The sequence below is a fragment of the Peromyscus eremicus genome, chromosome 2, assembly GCF_949786415.1.
Source record: "Peromyscus eremicus chromosome 2, PerEre_H2_v1, whole genome shotgun sequence".
Classification (NCBI taxonomy): Eukaryota; Metazoa; Chordata; class Mammalia; order Rodentia; family Cricetidae; genus Peromyscus; species Peromyscus eremicus.
This window is the reverse complement of record NC_081417.1, coordinates 100,707,234-100,723,075: the sequence shown is the minus strand read 5'-3', so window position 1 is coordinate 100,723,075 and position 15,842 is coordinate 100,707,234.

Here is a 15,842-nt window from a genome sequence, read left to right as displayed (position 1 = left end):
ACTAGTGAAAAGGGGAAAATACTTTTTACAATAGAAATCAGCTTTGAGATCTAACCTCTGGAAGGGTCATTTCTTAATGCTTTTCTTGCACAGTCTGAACAGCACTGAATCTTTTCATTGTGGAAGGAACATCACCAAATGCATTCTTGATTCTCGAGATGTGGGACCCTGAAATAAAGCAAGTGAGCAGAGTTTCCTCCCCAGCTTCTAGGCAGGTGATGCTATTGGATCTGTTTGTAGGCAGGTGTGAGCCAACCTCCCAACAGAAATGTTCCACATCACAGGCCTCGGCATCACACCTGGAACTTATTGGCCTCCTCTTTGGCAAATTCAGTAACTAGGCCAAAGATTAAATAGGCCTTGGAGTATGCACAACAACTTCCGTTCCTAAGTGTCATCAACCTCAGCCTGGGAAGTAGGGATTCTGGAAGGTATCCCAGAGAGAGGGCTGCCCCACAGGCCCCACACCTGCACCAGGAACACACTTCAACTTTCAAAGGCCCCAAATGAAATGCCTGAACATGATAGAATGATCTTTCAAAATGTAATCTCCTGCTTGCTGTAGTTTTAAAGACAAGTTAACACACAAACACAAAATAATACTTTCAAAGCCACATACTTAGAGGCAGTTATACGTTTAAAAATGTTTTATTAGGAAAGTAGATCATTTTAAACTTATTTAGGTTTTTCTCTCCTTTATAAAATTCTTGGAGTTTTCTTTTGATTTATGTGACTGAAATGAATGTGTTTGTGAAAAGTACATGCACTTGTGTTTTAAAGCATCATCTTCCCTCTTCTTACCATGTGCTAATCTCCCAATTCATAAGCTCCCACAAGTCATCAATGGGAGCTTCCAGTCTAGTGGGTGAGAGAGACCAACAAACAGATAACGATAATGAAGCGCTGTAATTACGTATGGGAAAGAGGACATGGGGCCTTGTGTAAGTACAGAAGAAAGTCAGTGAAGAAGAAGCAAGAGCTATGTGTTTTGTTACCCAGCATGTCCTGCCGGTCCAAGCTCCTCTGTATTTCTGAAATGTCCTGATTTTTGAAGCATCTGAAAGGATTTGCATGGGTGGAATCTGAGTTCAAGTAAAAAGCTCCTAGAGGTGAGGAAACAAACTCAAGAGAAGAACAAGAAGAGGGAGGGGCAAAAAAAAGGAGGAGAGAGGACCCCAGGGGCCAGCCACACAGCCACACAGCCAGCAATGGAGTAAGAAGTAAAGAAAGACATGGAAAAGAGAAAGGTAAAAGCCCAGAGGTAAAAGGTAGATGGGATAATTTAAGAAAAGCTGGCTAGAAATAAGCCAAGCTAAGGCCGGGCATTCATAAGTAAGAATTAATTTCTGTGTATTTATTTGGGTGGCAGACCCCTAAAGAGCAAAGAGTAAACATACACAAACACACACACACACACACACACACACACACACACACACACACCAACTATAAAGAGGCCAGATACTGGGAAGCTAATTGGTCTGGTCTGTCTCATAGCCAGACAAATAATATGCTCCTGGGACCCTGCCCTGAAAACCCCTTTTTCTCATTCTAAAATTTTCAGGCATGCTTCACAGCCGTGACCTTAATGCCATGATATACAACAAACCCTCCTTTCTCCTGTACCCACTGCTTCTTCAGTCAGAGGAGTGTGTGTGTATGTGTGTGTGTGTGTGTCTTCGGCTTTGGCATCCTGAATGAGTACCTCACAGTGATGTACTCTTAGATTTCGATGTGCTTGTCATCTCAGATGTAATTATGGTTCGGGAGGTAATTCTTATATCAGAGTATTGTCAATATTGAAGAAGCTGAAAGAACAGATAAAGAGGAGAGGCCTTTGCTTAAGTTGTAGCTGCCATGTTGGGGTCTCAGTGAGCACTGAAGGTAAGGGAGAGCTGAATGGCCTGCTTCTCCTCCAGGGTCTTGGGAGAGACCGCAGGCCCTGGCTGCCAGCTTGCTCATCCTCCAGTGACACCTCTGCCCACATTCCCACAAAACCCTGGTGGGTTGAAGTACCTTGCAAGCAACCTGGGTATTAAAAGCACTCAGTTTCTGAAACTTTGGTTGACTACTATAGAATTATAAAAATAAAGTTTGGGTAACAAGAACCACTCACATAAAACCAGCAAGAAGAGGGTAAAGTTTATCTTGCAGAGGAGTTTGGCTGGACACTGTGGGGAAGCAAGCAATCATATCTCCACAAATCACAGCACGCTGAGTGGAGAGCATTCACATTTCCCCTCTACTTAATTCAGCAACAACTTGTGTGAGCTCCTCTGTGTTGGGTACTCTGCTAAGCACTTGGGATGTAAAGATGTAAATTACTTAGACTGCAAAATAGGGGTTTTTTTTTCTTCTGAATTTTAACAATGAAGAAATGAGGAGGATCAATTCTTGTTTGGGAATAAAAGCAACATCATTTACTTTTAACAGAGTTGCCAGCATTCAATTTGTCCATGGTGTATTTTGTTCAGAGCCCAGAGATTACTGCCATTAACTGTCTACTTTCATGATTTATGTTTTCCTCAAATTTATTTTTATTGCAGCTCAAATAAAATATGTGCTGTTAAAAATTAGTTCCCTATCCTTTCTAAATAATATTGAACTAAGTAACTCTGAAGTAGGTCTGAGCTTTAAAAACTGAATTGTGTCACTTACACTCACATCACTCTTGTTCACAGTGTTTGGTACTCTCAATATTCTGCTACTTTGGCTGCTGCTGATATATGTGTTTGTCTCTCTGTTTGGGTTGAACAATATTAGAAGTACTAAGCGATTCTCATTTGCTCCCCAGAAAGAACTGTAGAGAAAATGAACACAAAGCATAAAGTTAACAAATCCATGTTGCAAACACATTTCCCTAAAGCTCAAATTGGAAATAACAACATTGTTTTTTAGAAAAATTACTTTAGTAAGGTATTTACCAACTGCAGAATCAACCGTAGAGCAAACACGAAGCGATCATGGTGCACTAGGCTGACTAATAGGGTCCCCATCTAATTCTCATGAGCTGGACATGGCATGCAAAAAAAGGCTGTGCTTATTCTGGGTAATGGGGAAGATTTGGGTACAACAGAGGGGTGGATGAGTAGAAGGAGAAGAAATAGTTAAGGAAAATTAGCATGAAGGTGTGGCTGCATCTTGTGAAATATGATGTGGGTCTGAACTGGGAGTGAGGCAGAGACAGATTAAGTTCAGAGATACTAAATAGGTAGAGCTGTGTGATAATAGAGGGTGGAAAGTGAGAAGAATCTGGGGCGAATCCCATCCTCACGCCTTGGCTTCTCTAGGGCAGTTTAAAATCTACTGCCTCGGGTGGCCTATTCTCAGGGGAAGACGTAGCACTCATTCATTCATTCACTCAGTCATTCATTCTCCTAATGCATGGTAAGGCAGCCAGGCCCTGTCTGAGGCAATAGATAGTGACCAAAGCAACATCAATGCTCACTCACCTACCTGGGGCCTAATTCCAATGAAGAATCACAAGTCCACTGAAATGTCACAGGATGGTATGACAGCCAGAGTCATTAAAGAGGGGCCCACAATTCATTAAGGGCAAATAAATGAATCTTCCATAGGGCAAATGGTCCTAAGTGCCAGGAAGAATGGAAGTGAGTGATGGACAGCAAAGCAAGAAGGCGGGGTAATAAAAGGCATCAGAAAAGAAGGCACTTGAAGCAGAGATGCACAGAAAGTAAGGAGGGAGGCAGAAGTGTGCCAGGCAGCAGGAACAAGGTAACATCCCACACAGAGGAGGCCACCACTTAGATGCAGTCTAGTCCCAGGTGTGTCCCCTGAAAGGCCTAATTGAGACAGTGCCCTGCCTTCTCTACTCCCAGCAAAACATCACAATTCTTCCTGAAATTTCCTTTTTTTTAAATTGAAAATAGATTCTTCTCTCATATAATACATCCTGACCACAGTTCTCCCTGTGAAAGCCACCCCCTTGCTCATCTAGAGGCACCCCAACCTACTGCCATTTGTAAACTGTCCCATTCATGAATCCCTGCCTGATCAAATAAACTCCCAAATTATAGCATGCCCAAGTTTAACCTTCAGCATCCCTCCACAAAATATCCTCAGCTTGTTAGATAGCAAAACTCTGGGTTGCAGAAAGCAGAAGGCAGGATTGTTACCACTAAAGACCTAAGGACAGAACAACCCAAGAGACTCTCCTTCAGGAATCAGTGGCTTGGAAAAAGTGTGTTTAGGACAAGGAGAGTCCCGCTCCCCTGTGGTGCAGCGAATACCCATGTCAGCTAACGGACTAGTGTTGAAAGGCAAAAAGAGGGTATGGCACTGCCCAACAAGTCCTTGCATCTGCCACACACCACCAGCAAGCTCACTTGTGATCAAAAAGCAAAGGAGGCCTGTGTCAAAGAACTGGTTCCATGAAAGAAGGAATTCCAGAGGGCTGGAAGAGGGGCAACAAAAGGAACTCTAGGGGGTAAAGTCACTTGAAGGTAATAGCAAGTAGGAAAGACAGCCACATTGTACCCCAGACAAAGGCAGCAGGGGGAGGCTGAGGTGCTCCATGGGGGTGCTGAGAACTGACACAAGGAGTTAGAGGACACCAGAGGAGGGAGGGAGGACCTCACCAAACTTGCCTCCAGGTCAAGTAAGATGAGGCCAGAAATGCATGGAAGAGTAAGGCATGAGTGGTGGATGATACGTTCTTTCAAGAAACTTATTGAGGAGAGGAGGAAAGGGAGCATCTAATGAGGCAGGGAGAAGAATGTGTTCATGCATTTGTTTTGATAAAGAAAGCACAGAGACGAGTAAATGTTGAGACGATAAGAGCAGTAAAAAGGGAGGGATTACAAGTAGGGGCCCAGGGAAAAAGGGCAGGCTATGACCAGAGACCCCTTCACAGGAAAGGGAGTAGGACTCTGGAGGTCTTGCAGATAGAAGGGGCACACTCATGACATTGAGTTGTGGTTGGCTTTTATATTCCTCTTCCATTTCTTGTCACCTTCTTGCCTAAACTCACAGTACTCCATGGGAAGACCCAGTTTTCAGCTTCACAATATCATTCAAGTGCCCAGCCCAGGCAAGTCTGAAGAGCAAGTGTTTTTGGTTTTCAAAAACTGGGCCTCAAGATCAGGCCATTAAGGCCAGAGCATAACCCTATGAATCAGCAGTTGTGTGGCAAGGAGGAAGCCACAGCCAAGAGGCCAAATATGACATTCAGGTCAATTTTCCTATCACACTAGGAGATAAAGTATCTTCCTTGACTGAAGGAAAACCTAGAGAGAAGTCAAAAACTGGTTTCACTTTAAAGAGAAGCAGCAAAGACCTTCTTCATGTTGTGTTGGCACTATAGTGCTGCCATCTTGGTCCACTGCTTGTCAGTGATTCTAATGAATGAAAAAACAGATGTTGGAACCACGCTGGAGTTCAAGTCCTGGCTATTCATATCCCTCCAGTTTCCCTGCCTTTAATAGGGAAAGAAGTTAGAGTTCCTTTGAGTGTTTGAATGAGGATCCAGTTAGATAATTCATGGACAGTCCTAGGCACAATGGAAATATGTTCACAGGAAGCACTTGTAAGAATGAGATCTGACTTGTTTTGGCCATCTAGTAGCCCATATGGTTACCCTGTTTCTACAGTGGGGCATAGTGGTGGGACTTGGTCTTCAGCAGTTCCAGTGAAAACTGAAAAGTCCAATTCAAAGGCACACCAGAGATGTCAAAAGCACAACTGACAGGCAATGAACTACACAAGCCTTTAATTTTGACCATCCCTTCCTATTTCTCTCCACCATGGGCCTGTTCTCTTTGTTACATGTCAGCATAGGAGGAAAAGCCTGGGTTGTTCCTGATGGGTTCATTGCTGCCTTCAGTTCAATAACCACACAGTTACGTAGCTCAAGGTCACGTCAGGATTAGAAACCTGCTTTTACATTTTGTGTTGCATATTAGCAGTATTTCTACATTAGTTTCTTGTTACTAAGAGATGTTGAGTCAAATAGAATGCTAGTTTTAAAAAGTAGTCTGTTGTCTATCAAAAAAGCAGTCTATTCTCTAGTTTAAAAGTAGCCTGATTGTCTATTACAGTACAACAAATTTCCCAGCACTTTGTGACTTAAGACAAAAACTTCATTTTCTTTCCTGTGATTCTGGGGTTTATGGGCTCAGATGGTCTGTGCTTACAGGGTGTCTCTTAGGTGTCTATGGTCAGATGGTGAGCAGGGACTGGAATCATGTAAAGGTCAGGCAGGCTGCTAAGTGGGAACAGCATGTCCAGATGATAACTGAGTATATGTCTGTCTCCTGACAAAGTCTTTCCCTTCCCAGGAAAATGTTAGGGCTATATGTAAAACTCAAGAATCTATTTCATTAGTGGTGACACAAGAATCTTTAGGATGGTCATGGCGGGGCAGGGCAAGAGGCAGATATAGACCTGAGATGGTCCAATGGAAGCCATAGAAACCAAAAGTAAAGGACATAGATTTTACAAACAGAGACCTTGGGATCCACTGACTACTGTGCCACTTCTTATGTTCTGTTCACTTGCTGTGGACAGGGTGGACATCCTTGTCCTGTCTAGCTTCATTCCCCCATCTCTCAAAAGAAGCTAATGGTGCTGGTGTTAGAGGATATCTGTGAAGTGCAGTGCTTGTGTATTTGGTGCTTGTTAAGAATTTGAAGATAGCAGGAGATTTCCCATCCAGTGCTGAGCCCAGATATAGCCCAACAAATAAAGATAACCCAGTGTTAGGCAACTTAAGTTCTGGGATCTCTGATGTAACTGGAGTCAAACATTCCTTGAACTATTTTAAGCTCAAATAAGAAAATGTTTTTGATCAACAAACGTGTTTCATAGATACTTGTTTTTACCTGCATAAGTGTCTTTGTAGGGTGTCCCCTAAAGAAAACCACAGCCATGGCTTACACTGATGACTTGTTGGTTTTTATTAGAGTGGTTAAAACACCTTTCCATTCTGTAAGTCTGGCTCTGGGAACAGGGCAGCTCAGATCACAACATGTTCTAAGTGGGTGTGTGCCGGAAATGCCCACTGCTAGTCCTTTATACATAGCACCTCTCCCATAAACTGTCAGATCTCCTGGTGACAGCTAAATATGCGCGTTAGATGTGTGTTAAAATTCAGGCATGCCAGGCAGGCTCGGATTTCATCCTGCTGAATCACCTTCTGCTTCGGTCCTGGAGCAATAACCCCAGCTCCGATTAAGTTACTATCAGGTAGAATTACAATAGAAGAGTCTGGCTGGGAAAATGGTCTTGAGATTTAAGGGCATCAGAGAGTTCTTATTGCTTAAGTGCCTTAAAAAAAAAAAATCAGAAGAGGGCATTTTTCTGCCCTAAAACATTTTGTGGAGCTTTAAAACCCAACTTTACAAGCTAGCTGAAAATAGACCGGCAGGAACAATTTATACTTCCATCAGTATTAATGCTTAGACAAGCCTTCTGCTCAAGGGGCAGTGAAGCATCCAGAGCTAATTTGAGTCCTCAAGATCTTAAAAATCATGATGCCTCAATGTTGGAGTCAGTGCAGAGCCAAATCTATCTTCTTTTGGCTTACTTTGCAAGATGATCTCTTCCTACTACAAATAAACAACTGATCGGAATAGCAGGCCAGGGGTGGAGAGAACCTGACCAGTAATTTTAGTCATTAACCCAAGTCAATGGCTAAATTTAGAGTGGGCAAGTTCCTCACCATCTCCCCTGGTCAAATGTGATGAGGGTCAAGTATAGTATTGATTTTTTTAGCACATGTGGCCAACCCATACTATCACACGGGAATGGTCTGTTTATTTCTTTTACCTCTAAAGGAAATGATTTTGGGGTTTTTTTTTGGGGGGTGGGGGGGGTTGTTGTTGTTGTTGTTGTTGTTGTTGTTGTTGTTTGGTGCAAGGATCTGTAAAAACCTTTTACCGATTCTGGATTCTGAGATCAAGAGGAAAAAGTCATTATCAGATTTAAGTGGAAATAGATATGGAGGTGATCTGTAATTAGATAAATTGAATACAGATCACCCAACAAGTATTTCTTGAAGCTCTCAACACATGTATAGCTATGATTTCAAAGTCAAATTTATTTAATCATAGAAATAAACAGTGATATCCGAAGGAAAATATCCAAATTATGTAGCCAAGCATGAGCTAAAGAAAATTTAGGTGTCATTAACAAGAGATGTGAAGATGACGCTAAGTTCCAATGTGCTCTGAGTTCCAAATGCCACATTTGAAGAGGGAGTTGTGATAATTTGGGACATATACAAAGGAGAGAGAGCAGAGTAGGAGGAAGATGTGGCATGGAACATAGACAATCTTCAAGAGCAGGAGCTGCCTAGGTGAGGGAGAAGGACCAAGAGGCAGAGGAATATGATACCTTTTTTTTATTTAAGCAGATTTAAGCAGCCATGTAATTTTTAACTCGTTTCTATAATTGTTCTAAGACTAGGTTTAAGGTATATGAGTCACTCAAATATAGATGGGCATCTCAGTGGAAGAGATTTCCCTGCCATAGTAAAGCTGTGAGGTCCTTAAATGGTGGTACAGTAGAGAGATGGACCTGAGAAAGAGTTGGATGGTGAGACGGAGAGGTACGATGGCTACAGAAAGAATTCCACTACATTAACGAATCCATTTCTGGTTCTTGTCCAGTTTTCTATATGACCCCGAACATTTCCCTTCTGAGCTTCAGTTGTCACATTAGGAAATGGAGGTGGCAGTGTCTGTCCTGTAACGTCTTGATAAATAAATTTACTAATGAATGGAGATCTAGTTTTGATTAACTTGTAGCACCTGCTCTCATCTTTATTGCCTTGATTGTCAAATATAAACTTTCCAAATGATCTTGTTTCTGGAAACTTGGGCTATAATACTTCATTTCTAACCACAGTGTGTGGGCCGGTCATCACTCTAGTGTGTCTGTTGGGAGCCAGTCTGGAGAGAAGCATTAGGCAGAGAGCAGTGAGCTGTGAAGAGAGGAAGAGCACCAATCCCGGCCCCATGTCCTCACAGCCAGAAATACAGGCCAGGGATTAGCAGGGAGGTTACTGTGTTTTGACTTTTATATGAATACTATTTTTGTTTGGCTTTCATAGACTAAAATATCCATCGGATACATGGCAGTCTTCCTGAAAGTTGATGCTGATGTTGACATTACTCTATGACAGACAAGTGAGAAATGTGGTGTTTGTTAAGTGTGTTTATAGGCATGCCAGATATATCCTGGACATACATATAGCAACACCCTTCTCACCCAAGCACAGTTGCCTCCAGCTCAAGCTTGTATCTATATTCATGAAGACATAATCCACACATACAGACATCTAAAAGCCCTTTCTTGCCCACATGTCTTCCAACTTTATTATTCCCAAGTTCCTAGTGAAATAAACACAAAAGTACATTTCCTCCCAGGAAAAGGACATTGGCATGGGGACCACAGGGGCACATAGTCACATCTTACCAGCTTTAGTAACTGTTCATCTTTAGATCAAGCCAGGGCCAAGACCCAAGCCTTCATAAATTCTCACGAGTAACACACATGCAACACACATATGTGTGCATTCACACACACTGGGTGGGGGGACACACATGCACATACCACTCTGCACATATAATGACATTTAAGGAGCTTTTTTAAATGCAATTTAATGCTGTAAAAACCCCTATTAGTTACACAATTCAAAAATTTTTACTAAATATATGGAAGCTATTTGAACTCATCACATGATGTCAGAATCACCTCTGTGCCAACCTGTTGCAGTCTATTTTTTATTCCCACAATACCACTGACATGAGTCCACATTCTGGTTTTATAGGTTTACTTCCAGGACATGTTATATAAATGATAGCAAACAATATATAATTGTTCTCCTAATTTAAAGGAGAAAACAGTCTTTGGCCAAAAAAAAAAAAAAAAAAAAAAAAAAAAACACAAAAAAACATGATGCTACCTGCAGATTTTTCACAGGGTCCCTTTATTAAGTTGTGAAAATTATCTTCTATTTTAGTTTATTGGCAGGTTGTTTCCATCATGAACACTATATTTTGTAAAAATAAGTTTTGTTCAGCCATTAATATAGCCATGTGTTTTTGTTTTATTTATATTACCATATTAATATGACATTCATTACAATGACTAATTTTTAGATTCTAAACCACCATTATTACTGGGCAAAATCTTACTTTGACAGAGTGCATAATTCTTTTTATATGTTGTTGGGCTAATACTTTGGGGAGTCTGAACCTAGATTAAGGAGGAATATTGGTTTGCCGTTTTCTTGTGGTACCTTTGCCTGTTTGGTATAGCAGCAATTAACAAGGCAATTCCATGTAGTTTATCTGGTAATTAAAAGTGGTTTATTTCAAGGGTAACTTACAACCAATAAAGGGTTGTTACAAGATCTGGGAGAGATGAGGTGTAGTCTAGCATGGTTTTCCAAAGAACTCTGACTTGGTCTGCAATCCAGCATCCAGGATCACGAGGAGCCAAGAGAGCCTGCACATATGTACCTCAGGTCTTAAAGGGTCTTGCTTCAGCCATACTCCAGGGGCAGGTCATAAGCAGGTGTGGCAGTTACCTGCTGTCTCACTGAGGACAGTGCTTCAAGGTCAAAGCTGGAACAGCTACCCACTACATCTCCCAATAGAAATGATTATCAAATATTGTCCAGAAAGAATAAGGGGTAATGACCTAGATAAGATGGAACTACAACCAACAAGAACAACACCAAACAAGAAACAAATACTAAAATCCAGAGGAATCTGGAGCATAGGTAAATGGCATGTAACAAAGATCCTTCCAAAAGGTGTACTATCCTGAAGAACCTGAATCTAATACTTAATATGTTCTAGCTAAGATACAAGAAGATTGTAACTACAACTGTTAGTCTTCAATCCCATCAGAGACCTGAGAAGGAATATAATAATGCCTGAGAAACAGAGAAGGATGCAAGCAACATTCAGAAATCTTGTGAGAGTAGACAGAGACAGCTGGTAGCCTGAACAGTCACCTAAAGTTTCTCAGTATTGTTGATGCATTCAAATTGGCTACAGGCCTAGAGTATCTGTCAGACCATTTTCAGAAGCAGGTGTTTTGAAAGACTATCTTACCCTGTCTTGGCAGAGTTCAATAGTCGCTTTTCCTTGTGTCCCGCTCGTTCAGAAAGGACAGTATTTGTACTGTCAGCAGTCGAGGCAAGGGCAGTTCTTTGCCCAGTAGGCCAAGAAGAAGACAAACTTCCAAATAGAAATGTCTCAGAAGCCCAACATTCTCTCAGAATCAGATTGGTGCTGCCAGGAGCAATCTTGTCTCACGTCAACGGAATTCTAAGTTATCAAAACATTTAAATGCCATATTCTCTAGGTCTATGAAGTTTACCTATCCATCTGACATATGTTTCTGTAAGTTTGAAGATTACCTATCCATCTGACATATGTTTCTGTAAGTCTGGAGAATCTAACTAACATAACTATAGGAGTAGCGGCAATTAACAAGGCAATTCCAAGTAGTTTATTTGGTAATTAAAAGAGGTTTATTTCAAGGGTAACTTACAACCAATAAGGAGTTGTTACAGGATCTGGGAGAGATGAGGTGTAGTCCAGCATGGTTCTCCAAAGAACTCTGACTTGGTTTGCAATCCAGCATCCAGGATCACGAGGAGCCAAGCGAGCCTGCACATCTTGGGTCTTAAAGGGTCTCATCTCAGCCATGCCCCAGGGGCAGGTCCTAGACAGGTGTGGCAGTTACCTGCTGTCTCACTCATGGCAGTGCTTCAAGGTCAAAGCTGGAACAGCTACCCACTACAGTTTGGGGCTTGGAGGTAATATTGGCTTCATGGATGTTAGAGTGGTCTTACCATGCTGTGTGGAAGACTATGTTAGTGTTCCTTACTCTGACCAAACACCAGAGAGAACATCCTAAGAGGAAATATTTCTTTGGCTTGGCATTTCTGTGGTTTCATCCAAGCTTGGCTGGAACCATTACTCTGGGGATGAGATGAGGCAGACTGTCACAGCAGCAGGAGCATGGGATAGAAGTTGCTCATCTCACAAACACTGGGAAACAGAGAGTAGTAACTGGAGGTCAGGGCTAAGATGTGCTCTTCACAGATACACCCCAAGTCACTTTCCTTCACCCAGACCCCACCATCTCCAAAAAGAGTCCCACTATCTGGAGACCAAAGCATCATCAACACAGGAGCTTACATGATACATTTCATCCTAAGAGTCCAGCTGGGTGTGCTCTGAAAACTCAGCTTGTCCATGAGGGGTTATTTCCCAATAGTAAGCAAATGCTTTACTTACAACTGTCATATCCAGATTTTCTATTTCTTCTCCAGATACTTTCATTCTGTGATTCTTCTTGTGTCATCCAACTTGTCAAATTGGTTAATATCAGTCTATTTGTAGTATACATATCTTTATAATCCTCTTACTGTATGAAGGACTGTTGACAATGTTTTGTTTGCTTTCCTGATCTTGATAGCTATATCGTCTATCTTCTTTTTTTTAATCAGCCTAGAACATGTTTATCATTTCCAATACTATTGATATTTATATACGATCATTTTATTGTAAAAGGTGGCCCCATATTACAGCATGCTGAGCAGCATCCTTGGGCTCTACCATACTAGACATCAGTAAATTATAAATCATAAAGGCTCATTTGGTTTAGAGTCATTCTTCCTACATCATAACACAGTGAAGGTAACATGTGGCAAAACAGAGCACAAGAAACACAGGAGAAGAGACTCAAAGCCCCTTCTGTCAATTACTCACATTCATGTTAATGGTTTTAATAATTGATGTGACTCCCTCCCAGGACCTATTCACCTCCGGAAGTCCCCACCTCACGGCACTGCTGCAGTGGATATTAAGCTTTCAACACATGAGTTTCAAAGGGAAGACTCAAACCATTGCATGACCTTTTCAAAGAATTGACTTCTGCTCTCATTTATTTTATCTATTTTTGTTTGTTTTTAATTTCACAAATATCTGTTCTAATCCTTATGATTTCCTACCCTTTGCTTTCTTTAGGTCAGATCCCTCCATACACACTTTCTTAAAATATAAATTTAGAGTATTTATTTTTGATAGACAGGATGATTTTAACATAACATTTCAAGGGTAACTTACAACCAATAAAGGGTTGTTACAGGATCTTGGATAGTTGAGGTGTAGTCCAGCATGGTTCTCCAAAGAACTCTGACTTGGTCTGCAATAACATCCAGGATCCAGCATCCAGGATCATGAGGAGCCAAGAGAGCCTACACATACACATCTTGGGTATTAAAGGGTCTTGTCTCAGCCGTGCCCCAGGGACAGGTCATAGGCAGGTATGGCAGTTACCTGCTGTCTCACTGGGGGCAGTGCTTCAGTTTTAGACATTTGGATTTTGAATTCTATTTCCTTAGGTGTGTTAGATTCTTTGAAATGTGGTGCTGGGACTGAACCTAACCTTGCACATTCCAGGGAGATGCTCTACAACTACATTGCTTCTACAACACTGACACTTGGATTTTAGAAAATCTACCATCATATCAGAAGATCCTTTTATAGAAAATAAAAGTGAGGATCACAGGTCTCCAGTAACCTTATCATTATAAGCATGTGACCAAACAAACTACAATTCTAATCTAGAGCAGGATGGCCCCAAAGACTATTTTTCCTGCTCTTGGCATTCCTTAGTTACCTACCCAGTTCTTTAAGGCCTAGTGAGCCTTCCCCATCCACCTTAGCATATTTATTGCAGTTGTTTTTGTTAGGCTCATGTTTGGGCAGTCTTATCCATGAGACTTTATGAGTGAAGCTGCTGACATTTCTAGGAAACACAATCTCAAAGCAAACACCTTAATCCTCTGACTCCTATAATCTTTCTGCCCCCCTTCCAGAATTATTCTTGAGCCTTAGGTGCCAGAGTTATGTTTTAGATGTATTCATCAGAACTGAGCTCTACAACTCTCCATGTTGATTGGTTGTGGTTTTCCATAATGATCTGCATCTCTTACAAAGAAAGTTTCCTTGATAAGGGGTGAGGGCTATACTTACTGTGGCTATAAGGACAAATATTTAGAATGTAGTTAGGTATTGGGCTGGTTTTGCATAGTTGTGGTTGTAGGTTCTTCTCCAAAATCCATAACTTCATTAGACCTGTGTAGTTGATTAGGTTTTTATTCCTAAGCATGATTTCCCTCTTGTTGAGTGGTTCCTTGGGTCCAGCTAGAGAGTGTTGGTTACTGCTTTGTGCGTGTTTCATTACTGCAACCTTAGTGTTATGTGCTATGTCCTTGTTGTAGTTCACAGGCATAATAACTTAGTAGGACTTGCTTTCAGGTCACTTCTAGCTCAGGGACCTCTAGGCCCTGCATCTAAAATGTGTGGAGTCACCAGCAACAGAGCCTTACCTTCTACCTCCCAGAGGCAATCAACAGCAATAGTAATAGCCTATAATGTTTAGGAAGTCTCCTGAACAACTGTGGTTACTCTTACATGGGAATTCATCCCAGGGATCAAGTTCAGATCAGCAGACCTGCACAGTAGGCACTTTACACACTGAACACAGGACTCTTAAATTTCTTTAATTTGCATGGTCTTGTCTTAGTTAGGGTTGCTATTGCTGTGATGAAACACAATGGCCGAAGCAAGCTGGCAAGGAAAGAAAAGAGTTTATTACTCTTCCATATCACTGTTCATCATCAAAGAAAGTCAGGACCCAAGCAGAGCATGATCCTGGAGGCAGAAACTGATGCAGAGGCCATGGAGGCATGCTGTCTACTGGCTTGCTTCCCATGGCTTGCTCAGCCTGCTTTCTTATAGAACCCAGGACTACCACCAGTACCAATGGGCTGGTCACTCACAAATCAATCACCAATTAAGAAAATGCCCAACATAAAGACAAATATGATCAGTTCTTTGTCCAGCCATCATCAGAGAAGCTTCCTGCTGTGGGATGGTCTGTATGTGCTCTGATTGGTCAATAAATAAAACACTGATTGGCCAGTGGCCAGGCAGGAAGTATAGGTGGGACTAACAGAGAAGAGAACTGAGAGAACAGGAAGAAGGAGAGAGACACTGCCAGCCACCGCCATGACAAGCAGCATGTGAAGATGCCGGTAAGCCATGAGCCACGTGGCAAGGTATAGATTTATAAAAATTGATTAAATTTAAGATGTAAGAACTAGATAGATAGAAGCCTGAGCCATTAGGCCAAACAGTTTAAATAATATAAGTGTCTGTGTGTTAGTTTTATAAGTGGGCTGTTGGACTGCCAGGGCTTGGCAGGACCCGGGGAGAAAACTCTCCAGCTACAGCTTCCTTCTTCAGCAGATGGAAACAAATACAGAGTCCCACCAACAAATATCACACTGGGGATGAAAGATCTTGAAACACTCAGCCCTAAATGGATATGGAAGACTCACTATGCACTTATTATTTTTACAAAGAAAAGATAGAGTAGCTATATGAAAATAGAAAATTCAACTACACTACCAAAAATAAAGAGGGACATATAAAAAGTCTGGCTAATGAGGAAATATAGAATTCTAAATGTAAATTTGCTGGATAGCATGGATTAAATACACTATGCAACTTTTCACAAAACATCTTGTTTTCTCTAAGCCTTTAAAGACATAAAGCCAATCATTTCTTCACTTGCTATTGGTGAGAAAACAGGCTGTAGACTGGGTAGGGACATGGTTTCCCCATCTTTCTGCTAAAGGAATACAAACATATATGATTTTTTGAAACAAAAGAGTAGGTTTCTGTTTTCTTATTCCCCAACAAAAGAAGTGAAGTCATCAAAATTTCAGTAACAGAAATTTATCCAAACTGGGGAAAATTCTATTAGAGTTGGATATTTTCAGACAGGAT